Raw genomic sequence first — 20,129 nt, 5'->3', positions numbered from 1 at the left:
GGTACAGAGGGCTAGTGCGTTACTCTGCCTGGGCTGAGGTGGCAAATACCATGGACCGGGGCTTACGCAACAGAAGCTAATGTTCTTACAAAGTTGGAGGCTGGGTGTCCAAGATCAAGGCACCCGCAGATCCACTTCCGTCTGAAGCCTCTCTCCTGGACTGGGAGTCAACCTCCTTCTGTGCCCTGTTCTCATCTCCCCTTCTTATAAGGGCACTAATGACTCTGGATTAGGCCCCACCCTCAATGACCTCATTTAACCTTAATTACCTCTTTAAAGACCCCATCTCCAAGTGCAGCCACATTTGGAGGCACTGAGGTTAGGGCTTCAACACATGAATTTAGGGGGTGTTATGATTCAGTCCATAATAAGATGACGTTGTGGACAAACACCAAACACAGTCTCCTCAAGCTCATGGACATGATCAGGGTCACAGGTTCCTTCCAGGAAGTCAGGGGCAGCCAAGACCATGTCCTAGGCCTGGAGAGGGGGGCTTCCTGGGGTGCCCTCTAGGACAGAGCTGAGGCCATGGGCTCAGCGGCTAGCTCACCCGGGGCGCCTGGACTGGGTCCAGCCTTTGTCTGAGCAGAAGACACAGAAGGGTGTTTCCCTGCTCCACAGTGATGAAACATGCTTAGGGGAGACCAAACTCCATGCTAATTTAATAGTCATTAATAATTGATAGCACTTATTCTTCAAGGATTGTTTTTCCACAGTGCTCAGAGGCTCGAGAATTCGCGATAATAAAATTTTAGCATTAAGATAAAACTGGCTTAAGAGCTTTTCTGCCTCTGTTTTAAATGTTTCTATATATAAAATATTCATTTTTAAGTTATAAACTAATAAACAAAGACATCCCCATTGGGTTCCCCTGTGCAAAAAAATCTAATGTGATAATGCAAATCAAGAAAGAGTAATAAACAAATGATAGAAAAAAAATCATTGTCTAGATACTCATGTCGCAACAGAAGATAGGGTGGGGGAAAAAACTGTAACTGCAATGTATACATCTAAGGATAACCTGACCCCCTTGCTGTACAGTGGGAAAATAAAAAAAATAAAAAAATAAAAAAAAATAAAATAAAAAAAAAAGAAAAAAAATCATCGGTACATGATGAATAATGTATTTAAGTAATAGGTCCACTCAAAGAATCTGAATGGGCCTGGAAGGGGAAGGGGCTGGCGTGTAGCACCTGCTCTGTTGCCTGCGGTGACACATGACCTGCAGGTTTGGCATTTTTCCTTTCCTTTGGGCAGCTGTGACTTGACAGCTGCTAGGCTATTGTCTCACCAAAACAGGGGAGATGGATTCCACATGTGGTTCTCACCTTCCTGCCCTTCTTCTCTTTCAAAGTGTAGAGAACAAGGTCAAAAGCAAGTGCTTTTAGTCCTTAAGTGTGCCCTGCCTTTCCTGTTCCAAAGCCTGGTGCTGGTGGACACCTGCAGTCTCTCACCTCTGGCTGCTGTTCTTTCTCCAGAGTCCCTAAATACTGGCACTCCCATCTCTTCAATGTTGCAGGTTACTGGTACAGAGAGACAGGACACTGAGGCTTTTTGCCAGGAAGCAGCATTTATTCGTGCCGGCATTGGCTCAGCAGATTCATATCCAAAGGCTGAGCTCCAAACGCAGCTGGGGCGCTGTCTTATATACCCGCTGTTATTTTTTTCATTTACCCTTTGGTGCCTTTGCGCCCCCCCCCCCCCCCGTATAAAGTAACATACATTCTGTAAATTCCGGTTGGATGATCTATGCTACAAAGTTGCACATGGATATGGATTATGTCATACTGCCACAAAGCTGCACATGTGCACACAGAAGCTGAGTGTGCATGTCCCCTTCCCCTTGTTCCTGGAGGGCCCCTACCACACAAAGAGATCTTCAGGCTGATGACTCCCAATGTATATTCTAAGTCAGGACCCTCCTCTGAGCTCCATGCCCACACCTCTATCTCCTTGTCATCTCCACCTTGGAAAGTACAGGTTTCTCAAATTCAAGTTTCCCTCCCTTCTCTGCTCCTCTTCCCATTTCAGTAAATGGCCTCGCAGCCACTCACTTGGTCAAGACCAGACCCCAGAAGACATCCCTGTTCCTCCCTCCCCTTCTCTCCCAGATCCCCAGTGGGGAGTTCCTTCAGTTCTGCCTTCCAAATCCATCTGGAATCTGCCTAATTCCATCCATCTGCTTGGTCACCACCCGGGGCCAGCCACCATCATCTCTGGGTGACATGTGTGCTATAGCCTCAGGATCAGCCTCCTCATTGTCATTTGGCCAACTTGCCCAGCAGCTAGAGTGATTTAGAAGCAAGGGCTAGAGCACAGGATGCCACTTCCACTCCTTGTTTGCACAAAATTCTTCCCTGGGTTCCTGCTGCCTTTGAATAACTTTCAAGCTTCCTATTGTACCCTGAGGCCCTGATGGAGCAGGCCCCACCCACTTCTCCAGCCCCTTCTTGAGCCCATCTCCCCTCCCTCAGGACTTTCTGGCCAGACTAGCCTCTAATGATTCTCTAGCACCTTACTACTCTCAGGGAAATCTCCAGATCAGCAGCTTCAGCATTGCCTGGGACTGGTTAGAAACCTCAAGCCCCCTTCCAGATGTACTGAATCAGAATCAGGAGTTCTGCAGGACCCCAGGTGATCTGTCTGCCAAGTCTGAGAAGCACTGTGAGGAATCAGGACACAATAAACTCTTTCCACTTCAGGGCCTTTGCACATACTGGCCTTTACCCTGGCTCTTCAATGGCTGGTTCCTAGAACAGCTCTGGAAATGGATGCACTAAATCATAGACACTTCTGGAGAAATTTGGAGTCTGGAAATGGGGTTGGGAGGGAGAGTTCCTTTTTTATTGTATACTCTTACTTCACCTTCAAACTGAGACAGGCTGGAATCTGGGACCCTTTGCTGCAGTGTTTGCACCTTGACAAAATCTCCTCCTCCAGCAACCAATAAAAAGAAATGATGAGGGACCAAAAGTAACTGCAGGCATGTGCAGTCAGGGCCGATTATGAACAATATGACACAAAAAGGCCACAAACCAAGTGCTGCTTCTGAAGGACAAGGAACGAAAGGCAGGTACTGTGCGTGATCCCTGCACACGGCACCATCAAGGGGGTGGGCAGACCACAAGCCACCCCTCCTGCGGGACTCATAGATCTGCCTCCACCCTCACTCTATTTAAGGGACCAGCTTGCTGCCCTCCCCTGCCCCCCCAGGAACAAACAAGGGCACCTGTTGCTTGTTTTCGCTCCCTCCTGCTGCAGCATGAGCCCCAGTAAAGCCTGACCTGAACTCCTCATCTGGCTTCTTATTAATTCCTATTGATTCTAGAGTCCAAGGACTCAAGTCAGTAACAAAACAAACAAAATGCCTATTTGAATGGCTTTCAGTTCTGTTGATGGCCATCACCCTGTGAAAAGTAACTCCCATGATTCGGTGTCACAGCCTCCTTTGATTCCCTCCAGAGTGCTTACACAAGTCTGTAATTGTTAGGTTTCATCATTATGCTTGTTTTCCTCACCAGAACTCGGGAAGATGAGGTCCATCTCCATCAATGCTGTGTGGCCCCTGGCAGCAGCTCGGGGCCTGCACCCAGTCTCAGTTCTCAGATACTTTCCAAATGGGTGGCCCTGAGACATTATGTTCACATTTGCCTGCCCCTTCAGCCTCTCCCAGGCAGTGTGCTTCCTCCCATCCCCTCTACCCTGCTCAGCTCTCCACCTCCCAGGGTCCCCGCTCCTGCCCACTCTCCTTTTCCCAGCTCCCTCCTCCCTGCCTCCCTCCCTTGGAGTGGCTCTGGCCTCTGCCTCCTCTCCCTCAGGGGACTCTGTCTGGGTACTGGGCAGTGTCACAGCTCTGCTGTGACCTTGCTTGTGTGAATGACCTGTATTCTCCCTCTGGTTGCTAGAAAGGGTACCACTCTCCTGGACCTCTGCCCGTAGTGGGCACTCACTGTGTATCCACGACACTGAAACGATCCCTCGTCTCCTCTCTTACTGGCCTCCAGTCCATCCTTCGCATCTATCTAGAAGCCCATCTCTCTGAAATGCAAGTTTTAAACACTGGTTAGAACCCGTCATAGAGGCTTCTGAAGCGGCCCAGGGAGACCAGGCTGGGCCCAGCCGGATGAGAGGTGGCCAGAACAGTTCCATTCTGCCGCATTCTACCCTGGCGTTCATGTCAGGACCCTCAAGTTCAGGGCTCCACCCCACAAGACGGCCTCCACGGCAGACACCAATAGTAAGTGTCAGGTCTTCTGAGCTTCTGACACAGACAAGCTTTAAATTGGGGGTTCCTGCAACCTCTTCCCAGGGCTAGAGTGGCTCACAGAACTCAGGAAAAGTGTTGTTTACTTACATTTATCAGTTTCCTAAAAAGGGCACAACTCATCAACAGGCAGGTGCCAGAGTGTGTGTTGGGGTTGGGGGGAGTAGGTGGGAGAGGTAGCGGGTGTATGCCCAGATCTACCATGTCTTCTCCGGGAGCCCCACCCTTCTAGCATCTTGACATGTTCACCAACCCAAGAAGCTCTCCAAAACCCATTATTTGGAGAACTCCATGACTGATTAAATCATTGGCCAACCCAGTCTCTTCCTCCTCCAATCCCTGGAGGCACAGGGGTGGGGAGCTGAAAGTTCTAATACGGTTTTTGTATTTTGGGGGCTGCACTGGTGGCATATGGAAGCTCCCAGGCTAGAGGTCAAATTGGAGCTGCAGCTGCTGACCTACACCACAACCACAGCAACACTGGATCCCAGGCACATTTACAACCTACACTACAGCTCGAGGCAACGCTAGATCCTTAACCCACTGAGGGAGGACAAGGATCGAACCCATGTCCTCATGGACACTATGTTGGGTTCTTAACCTGCTGAGCCACAAGAGGAACTCCTGAAAGCTCCAATATGGAATCTCAAGGTTCAATCCTCTGGCAACCAGCCCCCACTCCCCAAGAGTCACTTAGCTAGCACAAACTCAGGTAAGTTTGAGTGACAGGGGGCTTATTATGAATAATAAAAGATGCTCTTCTTACCCCTATCAGGAACTTGAAAGGGCTTTCGCAGCTCTTGTGCCAGGAGCAGACCAAGACCAAACATATATATTTCTCAGTGTATCCCAGCATCACAGGGACTGAGGCAGGAAGGACAGAAGTGTGACGGGGAGGTTGTCTAGAACTACAGGTGCTTGCTGGACCTCTGGACATGCTGGGGAGGTGGACGGGGATTGGGGCAGAGGCCTGGAACGCAGTCATAAACCTAAGAACTGTCAGCATGTGGATGGTGGTAATGTCACCGAGGTTCAAACATGATTTTTTTTCATGGATTTGAGAATCAACTCTAAGCCCTGGAATTTTCTCTCCCACAGTGCCCCTCCCCCTCAGCCCACTCCTACCCATGGTCTGGGTCTCAATTCGAGTGCTCATGGCAGGCCTGGCATCACTTCCTCTACCCTCCCCGGTGCCCCCTCCTGCCCACCCTGCAGGGTCCTCTGTCCCAGCAGAGGTCACACTGAGCCACCACCCAGGGGAGCCACCCTCCCCCTGCCACTGGAGCGGACTCTCCTCTGTGTATGCCCAGTGGGTGCGTGTCCAGCGCCTGGCTCCCGGTGGATGCTCGGTAAATATTTCTCAAAAGAAGATGTTATGAAATGAGCTTTCTGAAATTCAGAAACCAGCCCCAAAGAGTGAAAATCCCAGTGTTGCTGGTGTTGGAAGCGTCTGGTCCTGGGAGTCTGGCCAGGCTCTCCTGGATGCTGTGAACTGTGTACTCCAGGAGGCATGAGGATGTCCAGAGATGCCAGGCTCCCAGGCATGCCAGGAACATGTGCCTATTTGTTCCCTCGGTGTCAGCCTCCTTCTTTCCGGCCACATTTCAAACCTGTCTTGAGACTTTCTCCAGCCCCGTCCTGGATAAATACACAGCCGCCACCACTGGCCTCGTGCTCTCTGTGGCTCTCACAGGATTATCTTTGGAGCGCAGGCTCTAGATTTGTATTATTTTTATATTGTGCCTCCATTTACAGCTTGGTTTCATAGAGCAAAGTGCTGACCGCCCCTTCACGGGAGCATCCTAGCTCTTGGCCTACAAACTGCTCTGGCAAAAGAGGCCAGCAAGTGATTCTGGGATTTAGCTGTTGGCAGGACACCTTCTAGGGTAACTCAAGGATTCCCTCGGGGAAGTGAAACCGTGGTGGCAGGAAAGAATGTCCCGTCTTTCCGGATTGACTATCTAGGGCTGTGCTAAGTGTCGCCGAGCAGAACAGAACTTATCACATTTCCAGAACCAACTCTCAGCAACTCAAATCCAGCAGAGCAATGTCTGTGCCTGCTGTTTTTCATGCTGGGTTCCTTGCTCACTGGTAAGGTGCCTGCAGAGGCCCCCCAGGAGGAGAATGGCCCCCCAACCTCCAGACAGCCCCCCCAGGGCAGTCCCCTGCAGGCAGCTCTCTGGCATTGGAGATACTTCAGGAATACTTCCAGGTAGGGCTGGCTCTCTGCGCACCTCTGCAGGGCAGTGGTTAGTGGCCATGAAGGCACAAGACTAGAGAAGGCCCATGACCCCCTGTGTTTTACGGACTTGAGTCACTTCTGATAGGGTCTGAGATACAATCTCACAATCTAGGAGAATCACAGCCAAGTGTTGGGGTGGGGAGGGGGAGGCAGTCCCGCTCCCCTCCCCCTCCCCCTCCCAAGCCCTCTTCTGAGCTGGAGGCAGACTTTGCCCAGTTACCTGTGAGCATTCACCCTTCTCTCCAAAGCTGGCTGCACACCAGAGGTGATTCCCCTATCAAATTAAACCCACAGCCTTGTTCTGGCCTCTGGTTTTACGGTGGAGATCATTGTCACATTCTTACCACCCTCACGGGCCTCCACAGCCCCACCCATTCTTCTGACCCGAGGGTGACCACATCCTTCAGGGGACACGCCTTCTTGTCCACCATGCTTCACCAGCCTGCTTCTGAAATGGGCAGAAGTGAGAGCTGGTAAATCATCTGTCTGGACAACCACTCCTCAGCATCATTCCAAAGTAAAATGTGTGCGGACTGACCAGAGAGTTAGTGCTCTGTAACTGTAGTGTTAGAAACCACAGTTAGGTGGTGTATGCGTCCGGGTTTCTCCGGAGAAACACAATCAATAGGGTTGTTGATTGACTGATTATGTGGTATTAGCTCCCATGTAGTTTGGGGTTAGCAGGTGCAAACTATCACATACAGAATGGGAATTCCCGTCATGGCACAGCAGAAATGAATCCAATTAGGAACCATGAGGTTGCAGGTTCCATCCCTGGCCTCGCTCAGTGGGTTAAGGATCTGGCATTGCCATGAGCTGTAGGTCACAAATGCAGCTCGGATCCAGTGTGGCTGTGGCTATGGTAAAGGCCAGCAGGAGCTGCTCTGATTTGACCCCTAGCCTGGGAATTTCCATATGCTTCAGGTGTGGCTGGAGGGGATTAAAAAAATAAATTAACCTTCCCTCACTATTTTACCCTGTTCAGGGCCTCCACAGACCAGATGCTGGCCCCACTGGGGAAGGCACTTTGGCTTGCTCAGCCCATCAAAGGGGAAATCTCTTCTGGAAACACCCTCAAAGACACACCTAGACATAACCAGCTATAAGAAGCCCATGATCCAATCAAAATGACACAGTGGTGTTTTTTAATTCCTCAAAGTGTGGGAAACAGAGGTCACACCACATTCATTTAACACTCTTACGCAATGCAAACTAGTGAATATGTAAATGTTTTGGCATTTTCAAAACCAAGTTCCCTAGCTGGGCCTGTCCCTGTATCTGTACCAGGAACCGCTTTTCATGACACTGGTCCAAAATGTCACAAAAGTGCAAGCTGAGCAGTTGCAGTTTGTGGCTGCTCTTTAAGTGCCACTTTACAGGGGGAAAAATGCCTTTGGTTTCTTATTTTAAGTAACGTTCTTGGCAACATATTTCTGCCTTGGGGGCTGGAGACATAAGTAACTATTGTGGAAAACAGATCTGTACACCTTCCAAGGCCTCAATCATCACAGCAGTTATCTAAGCCCCAAAAGCATCACCACTAAATCAAGTGGCTTCAGAAAAGCAGTAATAAATCTGGAGCTGAGTCTTTCCAGAGAAATGGGAACTACAAATCAATTGGCTTCACACAATTCATTTATTTAATTTCTCCTTTGGAGTTACGAAGGTATCCAATTAATTCAAAGATGCTTCATTAGAGCTGGCTGCTCCGGATGGTTCTTCATCGAGAACATTAAGTTCCTGGAACCAATGACTCACATCTTATTTTCTGTGCATCCTTGTTCAGCCCCTTGAGTTTTCTTCAACTCAGAAGGTCAAGGGATTAACCCCTTCACCACCTCAAAAGCGACTTTTGCTCAGTGCTGCTTAGGTTGTCGATCTCACTTGTAGCTTTCCAAGCTGATAAAATGATCAGTAATATCAATACACAGGAAGGAAGGGGAAACCAGTTCTGCCTAGTGGATTAATAATATTCTTTCAGGAGTTCCCGTGGTGGGGGAGCAGAAATGATTCCAACTAGTGCAGATTCAATCCCTGGCCTAGATTAGTGGGTTGGGGATCCAGCGTTGCTATGGCTGAGGCCTAGGCCGGCAGCTGCAGCTCCGATTCTACCCCTAGCCTGGGAATGTCCATATGCCGCAGGTGCGGGCCCTTAAAAAAAAAAAAAAAAACGAACAAACACACACACACCCCCCCTAAGAAAATGAAAAATAACATCCTCTTTGGAGAAGTGAAAGCCAGGTTAAAATTCTGTCTTGGAGACCTTTCTAAACTAGCCAATATATTTTCAGACATGCTATTCCTTCTACCCAAGCAATGGAAAAATCTAAGCAATTCATTTTAGATGAAGTTACGATTATCCATATTGTCTAACTGTATAAACATTTGGGGTTCGGTTTTTGCCAAAGGTAAACCTACCTTGTGTATTTCATCCAGTGGACAAATATACCTTCCAGCTTCAGGTTTTCTAGGTTTTGCCCTCCTTCCACAATTCCACTGGGGCTACTGTAGAAGGGAGTAGAAAATGGGATAATTCCACAGGAGAGCTGCAAACAGCAGGGAGAGCCAGGAGCAGATTAGATTTTTTTGGCAGGGGGTGGGGGGGCAGGTTCCACAGCACATGGAAGTTCCCAAGCAAGGGATCAAACCCGCTCCACAGCAGCAACCCAAGCCACAGCAGGGACAATGACAGAACCTTCACCACTGCGCCACCAGGGCATGTCAGCAGATCTGATTTTGATAACACTTCTGGAAGGTGGGGAGTGGATGCGATGGCATTGTTGCATTACCTACAGCAGAGTAAGCCACAACCCAGAAGATGCATAATAGAAAACGACCTGGAAACAGAGTCCTTGTCCTGGCTCCCAAAGACCTTTAAGCTCAGATTTCATAGGCACAAACCATACCTGTGGAAAGAGGGGCTGAGATTAGGCTGGTTCTACAAAGACCTCTGAAGAACTGCAGCCCCACTGGGCAGTTCCCTCACAGTGTCAACTCCGAGTATTTTTCCTGCTAAATCAGGATAACTGTCCTCTAAGAAAGGGCATAATGAGTGGAGAGTTGGGGGGAGTTATGTCCCAGTGTAGCTGTTGGTGCCCCACCCCAGAGGAAAGTCCTCCTTATCTGGTCTTTGTGCAGGTGGAAGGGAACAGACACTGGTTTCCTGCCTGTGCACCCCCAAATTGAGCCTACCAGCTGAACTCCCCTGTCCATGGACTTGGTATTTCTGTTCTGGAAGGGGAGTTTGGGGTGGAAAGGGCTACACAAGTGCACGGGTTCCCCATACATTCCCCCATACACACACAAACAGGTCAATCAGTTTGGCTTTCATCCATCAATGCAAATGGACAACCAAGAGAGCCTTGAGGAAAACCAACAGCTTCAAAGAAAAGAACCAAGATAAGTAACTCAAGGATGGTTCCTGGAGAAGGAGGGAGGACTTAAGAAATGGAAGTGGCAATATAGATCATGGACCAGGATAGAGATCCCAAAAGTAAGCCCATGTGTGTGTGGTCAATTAATCTATGACCAAGGAGGCAAGAATATGCAATGGAGAAAAGACAGTCTCTTCAATAAATGGTGCTGTGAAAACTGAATGGCTACATGTAAAAGAATGTAATTAGAAATTCTCTAACATCATCTGCAAAAATAAACTCAAAATGGATTAAAGACCTAAATGCAAAACCAGAAACCATAAAACTCCTAGAGGAAAACACAGGCAGAATACTTTGACATAAATCATTGCAAAAAAAAAAAAAAAAAAAAAAAGTTTTAGATTGAAATCCTAAAGGAAAGGAAATAAAAGCAAAAATAAACAAGTGGGATCTGGAGTTCCCATGTTGTGGCTCAGCAGAAATGAAACTCACTAGCATCCATGAGGACACGGATTCAATCCCTGGCCTTGTTCAGTGGGTTAAGGATCTGGCGTTGCTATGAGTTCCTTGTGGCTCAGTGGTTAATGAAACTGACTAGTATCCAGGAGGATGCAGGTTCTATCTCAGGCCTCGGTCAGTGGGTTAAGGATCCAGCATTGCCAAGAGCTGTGGTGTAGGTTGCAGACACAGCTCAGATCCTGTGTTGCTGCGGCTGTGGCGTAGGCCAGCAGCTATAGCTCCTATTCAATCCCTAGCCTGGGAACTTCCATAGGCCATGAGTGCGGCCCTAAAAAGACAAAAAAAAAAAAAAAAAAAAAAAAAAGGGAGTTCCCATGGTGGCTCAGTGGTTAACGAATCCGACTAGGAACCATGAGGTTGCGGGTTTGGTCCCTGGTCTTGCTCAGTGGGTTCGGGATCCGGCGTTGCCGTGAGCTGTGGTGTAGGTTGCAGACGCGGCTCGGATCCCACATTGCCATGGCTCTGGTGTAGGCCAGCTGCTGCAGCTCCGATTGGACCCCTAGCCTGGGAACCTCCATGTGCTGTGGGAGTGACCCAAAGAAATAGCAAAAAAAGACAAAAAAAAAAAAAAAAAAAAGATGAACAGAAGAAATGAACATACATTTTTTTGAAGAAGAAATCCAGTTGGCCAACAGGCAAATGAAAAAGTGCTCAGCATCCATAATTATCAGGGAAATGCAAATCAAAACCACAGTGAGGGAGTTTCCATCATGGCACATTGGAAACAAATATGACTAGTACCCATTAGGATGCAGGTTCAATCCTTGGTCTCGCTCAGTGGGTCAGGGATTTGGCATTGCTGTGAGCTGTGGTTTAAGTCACAGATGTGGTCAGGTCCAGCATTGCTGTGGCTGTGGCGTAGGCTGGCAGGTGCAGCTCTGATTTGACCCCTAGCCTGGGAACATCTATATGCCACAGGTGGGGCCCTAAAAAAACAAAACAAAACACACAATGAGATATCACCTCACACCTATCAGAGTGGCTAAGTATCAAAAAGGGCACAAATGTTGATAAGAATGTGGAGAATAGTGAATCCTCACACACTGGGATTGGTGGGAATGTAAATTGGTGCACCTACTGAGGAAAACATTATGGAGGTTTCTCAAAAAACTAAAAACAGAACTACCATATGACCCAGCAATTTCACTCCTGGGTATATATCCAATAGAAACAAAAACATGAATTCAAAAAGATACATGCACTGCAGCAATGTTCAGAGTGGCATTATTTACAGTTTCCAAAATATGGAAGCAATCTGTGTCCATAAACAGATGAATGGCAAAGACATCATATATATGCACACACAATAGAATACTAAGCCATAAAAAGAATGCAATTTTGCCATTTGTAGCAACATGGATGGACTTGGAAGGTATTATGCTTGGCTAAATAAGTCAGACAGAGAAAGACAAATACTGTATGATATCTCTTATATGTGGAAATCTAAAAAATACAACAAACTAGTGAATATATCAAAAAAGAAGCAGACTCACAGATACAGGGAACAAACTAGTGGTTACAAGTGAGGAGAAGGAAGGTGAGAGCAGCAATATAGGAGTAAGATTAAGAGGTACAAACTATGGAGTTCCCACTGTGGTGCAGAGGGTTAAGAATCTGCCTGCAGTGACTCAGACCACTGTGTAGATGCTGTGGGTTGAAAGGATCCAGCAATTGGTATAGTTTGCAGCTGTTCCATATGCTATAGGTACAGCCATTAGAAAAAAAGTACAAACTATTATGTATTTAAAAAGCTATAAGGATGTATTATACAACATGGGGAACATAGCCAATATTTTATGATAAGTATAAATGAAGTACAACCTTTAAAAACTGTGAGTCACTTTATTGTACACCTGTAACATATGATATTGTATATCAACTATAATTCAATTAAAAAAATTTTTTAAAAAAGAAAGAAATGGAAGTCTCAGAACTCTGTATGAGGGCAGTTTCCCCATGAAACAAGAGCGGGTTAACTTGAAAAAGGAGCAGGGAGCAGGAATTCATGAAGATTAATGATAGGATTTTCAAGATAAGACTGAAAACTAAAATGCAGCATGACTTTGAATATTTGCTGGAGTATAAGAAAGAACAGCTCCCGTGGCTTTGATGTTTGGAACATTTTCTGTGGAGAGATGGAGTTCATCCCAGAAGATCCCGTTTATTTCTGCAAGCACACTACTTGGTTCTATAGCGATTAATATATACCATAGTTAAAATATCGTAAATGCTCTTTCTTAGTTCGCAATTTTTAGAATCAACTTCTGGCAGAGCACCAAAGATATAATTAATTTACAAAATAAATGCAAACATTATGGCACGGGTGTTGTAAAAGTAAGTTTGGAACTGACAGTGGTCAGGCAACAATGTGGAAGGGTATGGCGAAGAAATAGCAATATCCTCACATCATGGAGGAATGGCACCCTGCTCATGGGAAAGAAGCAGCAAATTTATAAAGCTCAACAAAAGAAATGCTATAAATATATATGTATGTTTATAAAATACAAAGTCTGAGGGAGTAGTGTTGGGAAAAGGTAACGTGAGTCAGAAAATTTTCATAGATTTCATGGCGGGACTCAATAGGGGCTGTGCAAAATTTAAGAGTAAAGAAATAGTCCTTGAAAAAGACACATGCACCCACATGTTCACTGCAGCACTATTCACAATAGCCAAGACATGGAAACAACCCAAATGTCCATCAACAGATGATTGTATTAGTAAGATGTGGTTTATATACACAATGGAATACTACTAAGCCATTAAAAAGAACAAAATACTGCCATTTGCAGCTACATGGATGGAACTAGAGACTCTCATACTAGGTGAAGTAAGTCAGAAAGAGAAAGACAAATACCATATATCACTTATATCTGTAATCTAATATACAGCACAAATGAACTTTTCCACAGAAAAGAAAATCATGGACTTGGGGAATAGACTTGTAGTTGTCAAGGGGGAGGGGAGGGAGTGGGATGGACTGGGAACTTGGGGTTAATAGATGCAGACTATTGCCTTTGGAATGGATACGCAATGAGATCCTGCTGTGTAGCACTGAGAACTATGTCTAGTCACTTATGATGGAGCATGATAATGTGAGAAAAAAGAATCTATACATGTATGTGTGGCTGGATCACTTTGCTGTACAGTAGAAAATTGACAGAACACTGTAAACCAGCTATAATGGAAAAAATAAAAATCATTATACAAAAAAATTAAAAAAGAAAAACAAATATAAATAAACTAGGAACCACTGTTAAAAAAAAGAATCAAGAAATAAAATTATGTAAATATTATCTAGATTCATGGGTTTAACTACCCCAAAAATATAGAAAACAGTTAAATATGGTTAGTCTGGGGAGTGAGACTGCCTCTGGGAATGCAAGGCTTTGATTTTTCATTTGATATTATTTTCTAGCTCAGGAATCAGCCAATTATGGTCCACAGGATGGCTGCTTGTTTTTGTAAATAAAGTTTACTGGGACACAGTCATACTCCTTGTATTTGCCTATGGTTGATTTTATGTTAACAATGGCAGAATTAACTGTCACAGGAGCTTATGTGGCCTGCCAGCCTAAAGAATTTGCTATCTAGCCTTTTACAAAAAAGTTTGCTGACCTCTGCTAAAGATTATTATTTGGAAAACTGCATACATTCTTGTCTTGAGTTTTAGAAAAAAACAAACAAACAAGGAGTTCCCACTGTGCAGCAGTGGGCTAAGGATGTGGCATTGTCTCTGTGGCAGCTTGGGTTGCTGCTAAGGCATGGGTTTGGTCCCCAGCCTGATGCAGTGGGTTAAGGATCTAGCATTGCCACTTCTGTAGCATAGGTCACAGCTGTGGCTCAGATTTGATTTCTGGCCTGGAAACTTCCATATGCCACAGGTGCAACCAAAAGAAATACATAAATAAAAATTAAAAAGAAAACAGGAGTTACCATCATGGCTCAGTGAACCTGAATAGTATCCATGAGGGTGTGGGTTCCATCCCTGGCCTCACTCAGTGGGTTAAGGATCAGGCATTGCTGTGAGCTGTGGTATAGGTCACAGATGCAACTTGGATCTGGCATTGCTGTGGCTATGACTGTGGCTGTGGCTGTGGCTGTAGCCAGAGGCTATAGCTCAGATTTGACTCCTGGCCTGGGAATCTCCATATGCCATGGGTTTGGCCCTAAAAAGAAAATAGATGGATAGATAGATAGGTAGGTAGATAGACTATAGAAAATAAATGTTGGGTAAAAGTCTAAACTTCCTACTTTTCATTACCTGTTTCCAAACTGCTTTAAACTTGAACTCTAGATTCTAAAAGTCTCCTTTTTATTTTTAAGATTGCAATTTTAAAAACTTTTTCTTCTTAAATTATATCATGTCTCTGATCACGCTATATTTAATCCTGGAAATGGATTGTTTACCATGGAAGCCATGAGTAGAGGCTGAAACAGAGAGGAATTTGGTTTGCTGTGTGCTTATTTTTTCTCTCAACAAAAAGCCCAATTTTCCAAACGATCTCTAGAAAAATCAGGTTTTGATTTATTCCTCATGACAATCTTGGAAAAAGCCTTTTTAATCAAAGGAAGTATAGGTAAGTGAAATTAAAGAAAAATGGGGATTGTAAATAAGATGCTATTGCCCAACAAATAAATAATAAATAATCTCAGAATCTAGTAGATAAAGAACATAAGGACAGGAAGGTTTCCAAGTGTGGTGGGATAGAGACCACAGTGTTAACAATTTGCTGACACTTGTCACTGTGAGGAAATAATTCACTGCACCATGAGCTGAAGTCATAATGAAGATATAAAGGTAAACACTACGGTCTTGGAAGTATTAACTCCATGGTGGAGGTGCCTTTATTCTGACAGAAAATTTGTTTCTAGTTTCTGGATTTTGATAGAAACACCAGGAAAAACTGGAAATCTAATTTGTTTTTTTCTTAAGGTATTGTGTTAATTAAAATGTCATAATATGAGAAGAAGAATGTGTGTGTGTGTGTGTGTGTGTGTATACACACACACACATACACATATACATGTATATGTGTATGATTGGATCACTTGCTGTGCAGCAGAAAATGATACAATATAAATCAACTATACTTTAATAAAAAAAATAAATAAATATGTAAAAAATGCCAATGGTAGAGTTCCCATTGTGGCTCAGCAGTAACAAACCCAACTAGTATCCATGAGGACATGGGTTTGATCCCTGGCCTTGCTCAGTGGGTTGAAGTATCCAGCATTGTTGTGAGCTGTGGTGTAGGTTGTAGATGCCACTTGGTTCTGGCATTGCTGTGGCTGTGGTTTAGGCTGGTGGTTACAGCTCTGATTCTATCCCTAGCCTGGGAACTTCCATATGCTGTGGGTGCAGCCCTAAAAGACAAAAAAGAAAAAAAAAAAAGAAAGAAAAAAAAGCCAATACAGGAGTTCCCTGGTGGCCTAGAAGGTCAAGCATCCTATACTGTCACAGCTGTGGCTCAAGTTCAATCCCTGGCCTAGGAACTTCTGCATGGCCAATGCAGACTACCAATTTCAGTTCAGAGATGTAGAGTGCTTGAAAGAGAGTTGTACCCACCATTATAATAAGAAAAGAGCAAGGCATGTGTGGTTCCATGGTGTAATAGTGAGCACTCTGGACTCTGAATCCAGAAAACAGCAAGACAAACTACAAATTAATGACTTATTGTGGACCCATTAAGAACTGAGTTTGCAAGACAAGCATTTACGTGAAATCTGGAGAGAGATAAAGCTTGCTGGGAGAAACAGGAGCCAAGCATTTGCTTACCTAGAACAGAAGCCACTGACCACTATAGGTCCATACAATGATTCAGTAAGAAATTTTTAACAAATTGCTAATAGCCCAAAGGAGGCTAATCTAAGAGAGGCCTCTCTTGCAGGATTTCCTGCCAGGAATTCTGACTCTAGATAGGATCAGAAAAGATTCCTGAGAAAACTTTCCTGTGGTACTGGCTGAGAGAGGGGACCATCAACCACTGCCAAAAATGGCAGACCCATATCCCATGTCTTCCTTGTAGAACAAAAGACTTAATATGCAGAGGGAAGTGTGACAAACATTGTACTCTCAGGTCACTAGTGGACACATGCTACAGCTGGGAAAGAATGGAAAACAAAAAGCTCTACCCCTGGGGGAGGGACAGGAATATTCATGCAGGTCATACCGCTGAGGCCTAGGTTCCAGTGTTTGCTGAGATGAGGGGCTTAATCACAATATCAGAGAATGACCCACCTATTCTCTTTCTTCCCACATGCTGGCAAACATCCAGTAAAAATAAAGGAGGCCTACAGCAGGGAGAGCTCCAGAGACAGATTCTGTCTGGGGAGTAATAGGAAGACTCAAAACTAAATGGAGAGAACATATTCAGAGAAACTCATGAGCGGATTAGCCCACACCATACATACAGATGGTTAGAAGGACTTGAAGAGTTTAGTGAACTTTAGGTGGCAAAACCAATTAGAACCTTCACATTAGCCCAATTCCTGACTAGATCAACACATTTCACATTAAAGTCCTAGGAGAAGGAGAGGCAGGTCCATCTCCAATCATAAAAAACACTTTAATATCTCCTGTTCTATTCAGTATTTCCAACTTCCAATAAAAAAGTTATGTGCGTGCAAAAAGGCAAGCAAAACACAGTCTGAAGAGATGTAGCAATCACAAGAACTAGACTTGCATGTGTTGAATTATCAGACATTAACTAGGATTAATATTTTTAAAAACATATAGGAAAGGTTAGATAGCATCAGGAGTCCCCTGCTGGCTCAGTGGATTAAGGATCTGGCATTGTCATTGCTGTGGCTTGGGTTGTTGCTGTGGCATGAGTTTGATCCCTGGTCTGGGAACTTCCACATGTCATAAAAGTAGGTAGCATGCACAACCAGATAGGAAATTTTAGGAGAAAAATGGAAACCATGATAAAGAACCAAATGAAAACACTTAAAAACAAAACAAAACAAAACAAAAACCCTGCAGTAACAGAGATGCAAAGTGTTTTGATGAGTTTATCATTAGAACTGATTGAATTGAGTGAAGAATGAACTCATAGAAATTACCCAAATTGAAACCAAAGAGAAAAAGAATGAAAACAAACAAACAAAAAAGATCATTCGAGAGCATGGGACAATATCAGATAGTCTAACATAAACATAATTGGAATCACAGAAGAAGAAAGAGAAAATGGGCAGAAGAAAATATTTGGGGGGAAAAGGCTGAGAATTTTCAAAATTAGTGACAGACACAAAATCACAGATATCAGAGAAATCAGAGAAAGAACATCAGAGAAAAACAACAGGATAAATAAACACCCCAAACAAACAAACATAATTAGATGTATCATATACAAACTACAGCAAACCAAAGACAAAGGGAAAATCTTAAAGGCAGTGAAGAAAACAAACATAGTATCTACATGGGGAACAAGGGTAAGAACTACAACAGACTTCTTGTCAAAAACCAGGCGATGGATGACTATCTTTAAAGTTCTGGGAGAAAAATGTGACAATCCAAAATTTTACACCTAGTTAAAATAGCTTTTAAAAAAGTGAAAGATATGCTAAGACAAAACTTTCTCAGACAGAAAAATTGAGGAATTCCTTGCTAGCAAACCTACCCTGCCATAAATGTTAAAGGAAATTCTTTAGGGAGAAAGAATACGATAAAGGTCAAAAGAGATTGGAAATAAATGAAGGTAAGGTAAAATTTTGCTTTCCTTATTTTTTTTTTTTTTTTTGCTCTAAAAGATAACTGTAAAAAACAAACGTAATAACAATGAAATACGTGTTTATAGCATATTTAAAAGTAAAATTATGGAGTTCCCTTGTTTCACAGTGGGTTCTGGTGATGTCACTGCAGTGGCTTGGATTACTGCTGAGGCACAGGTTCAGTCCCTGGCCTGGGAACTTCCACATGCTGTAGATGTAGCCAAAACATAAAAAATAAAGACAGTAAAATGTATGAAAACTGTGGCATAAGAGAGGAAAGGGAAGAATTAAGAATATACTGTTACAAGACCTTTATAATACTTGTAAATAGGATATTATTTGAAGACAGACTCAGATTATTTGAAATATATATTATAAATTCCAGGCCAACAATTTCAAACATGTTTTTAAAAACATTTTGAGATATAACCGACATATACACTACTTACAGGTTACAACAAAGTATTTTTATATATTGCAAAATGACCACTACAGTAAGTCTAGTTAAAATTCATCATCACACAGTTACAATTTTTTCTTTTGTGTGATGAGAACTTTTAAGGTTTACTATCTTGATAAATTTTTTTTTTTTGGTCTTTTTAGGGCCACACCTTTGGCACATGGAGGTTCCTGGGCTAGGGGTCCAATCGGAGCTGTGCCACTATGCCATAGCCACAGCAATGTGGGATGTGAGATGCATCTGTATCCTATCCCAGAGCTCATGGCAATGCCAGATCCTTAACCCACTGAGTGAGGCCAGGGAGCGAACCTGCATCCCCATGGATACTACTCAGATTCGTTTTCCTCTGAGCCATGAAGGGAACTCCTCTTGATAACTTTTATTATACAATACAGTATTATTAACTATAGTGACCATGACATTTTTTTTATAACTGGAGGTGTGTGCTCTTTGACGCTCTTAATCCATTTCATCCTCCCCGAACCCCTCCACCTCTGGCAACCACCAGTCTATTCTCTTTATCTGTGAGCTTGCTTTTCTTTTGCTTTTGTTTTAGATTCTACATGAAAGTGAGATCCTGTGGTATTTGTCTTTCTCTGTCTGACTTATTCCACTCAGCATGATGCCATGTTATCACAAAGAGCAAGATTTCATATCCATTCAAAAATGTATGTTTTAAAGAAATAAGTTAATAGAGGAAATAAAATTGAATCATAAAAAATACTCAAACCCAGAGAAGACTATAAAAAGTGAAAAAACAAAGAGCAAGTGGAACAAGTAGAAAACATGTAGTAAACTGGTAAATTTTAATGTAACCATATCAGTAATCATTTAAAATATGAATGGTCTAAACAGATCAGTTGAAAGGCTGAGATTTGAACAAAAAAGTATGCCTCTACTATATATTATCTACAATAAATCTAATTTATTCTTTAATATAAAATTTTGTTTAATTGAAGTATAGTTGACTTAACAATGTTGTGTTAGCTTTAGGTGTACAGCAAAGTAATTCAGTTACACACACACAAAATTTTTCAGATTTTTTTCCCTTACAGGTTATTACCAAATCTTTGGCATAGTTCCCTGTGCAATACAGTAGGTAGATCCTTGTTGGTTATCTATTTTATATATAGCAGTGTGTATATCTTAACCCCCAACTCCTAATTTATCCCACATTAAATCCACTTTAAATATAAAGTCATCAAATAAGTTAAATGTAAAAGGATGGACAAACACTAATGAAAGCTGGAGTCATTATATTAATTTTAAAATAAACTTCAGAATAAGGAAGATCACAGGGTTAAAGGGACATTACGGAGTGGCAAAGGGGTCAAATAGCCAAAAAGACATAATTAATGATTATATGTATGTTCGCATCTAACTACGGAGCATCAAAATACATAAGGCCAAAACTAATAGATTGGAAAGGAGACAGATAAATCTGCCATTAAAGTTAGAGAGTTCAATCCTCCTCTTTTAGCAAATGCTAGAATAAGTAGGCAGAAAATTGTAGGGATATAAATGACCCAAACAACACCATCAACCAGCTTGACTTAATTG

Source organism: Sus scrofa, chromosome 3 (genome assembly GCF_054392235.1).
Source record: "Sus scrofa isolate SSC_HxYL_T2T_F1_AM1 chromosome 3, Sscrofa_HxYL_maternal_Yorkshire_Landrace_v2.0, whole genome shotgun sequence".
NCBI lineage: Eukaryota > Metazoa > Chordata > Mammalia > Artiodactyla > Suidae > Sus > Sus scrofa.
The sequence above is the reverse complement of the archived record's forward strand: the minus strand, read 5'-3'. Positions refer to the sequence as shown.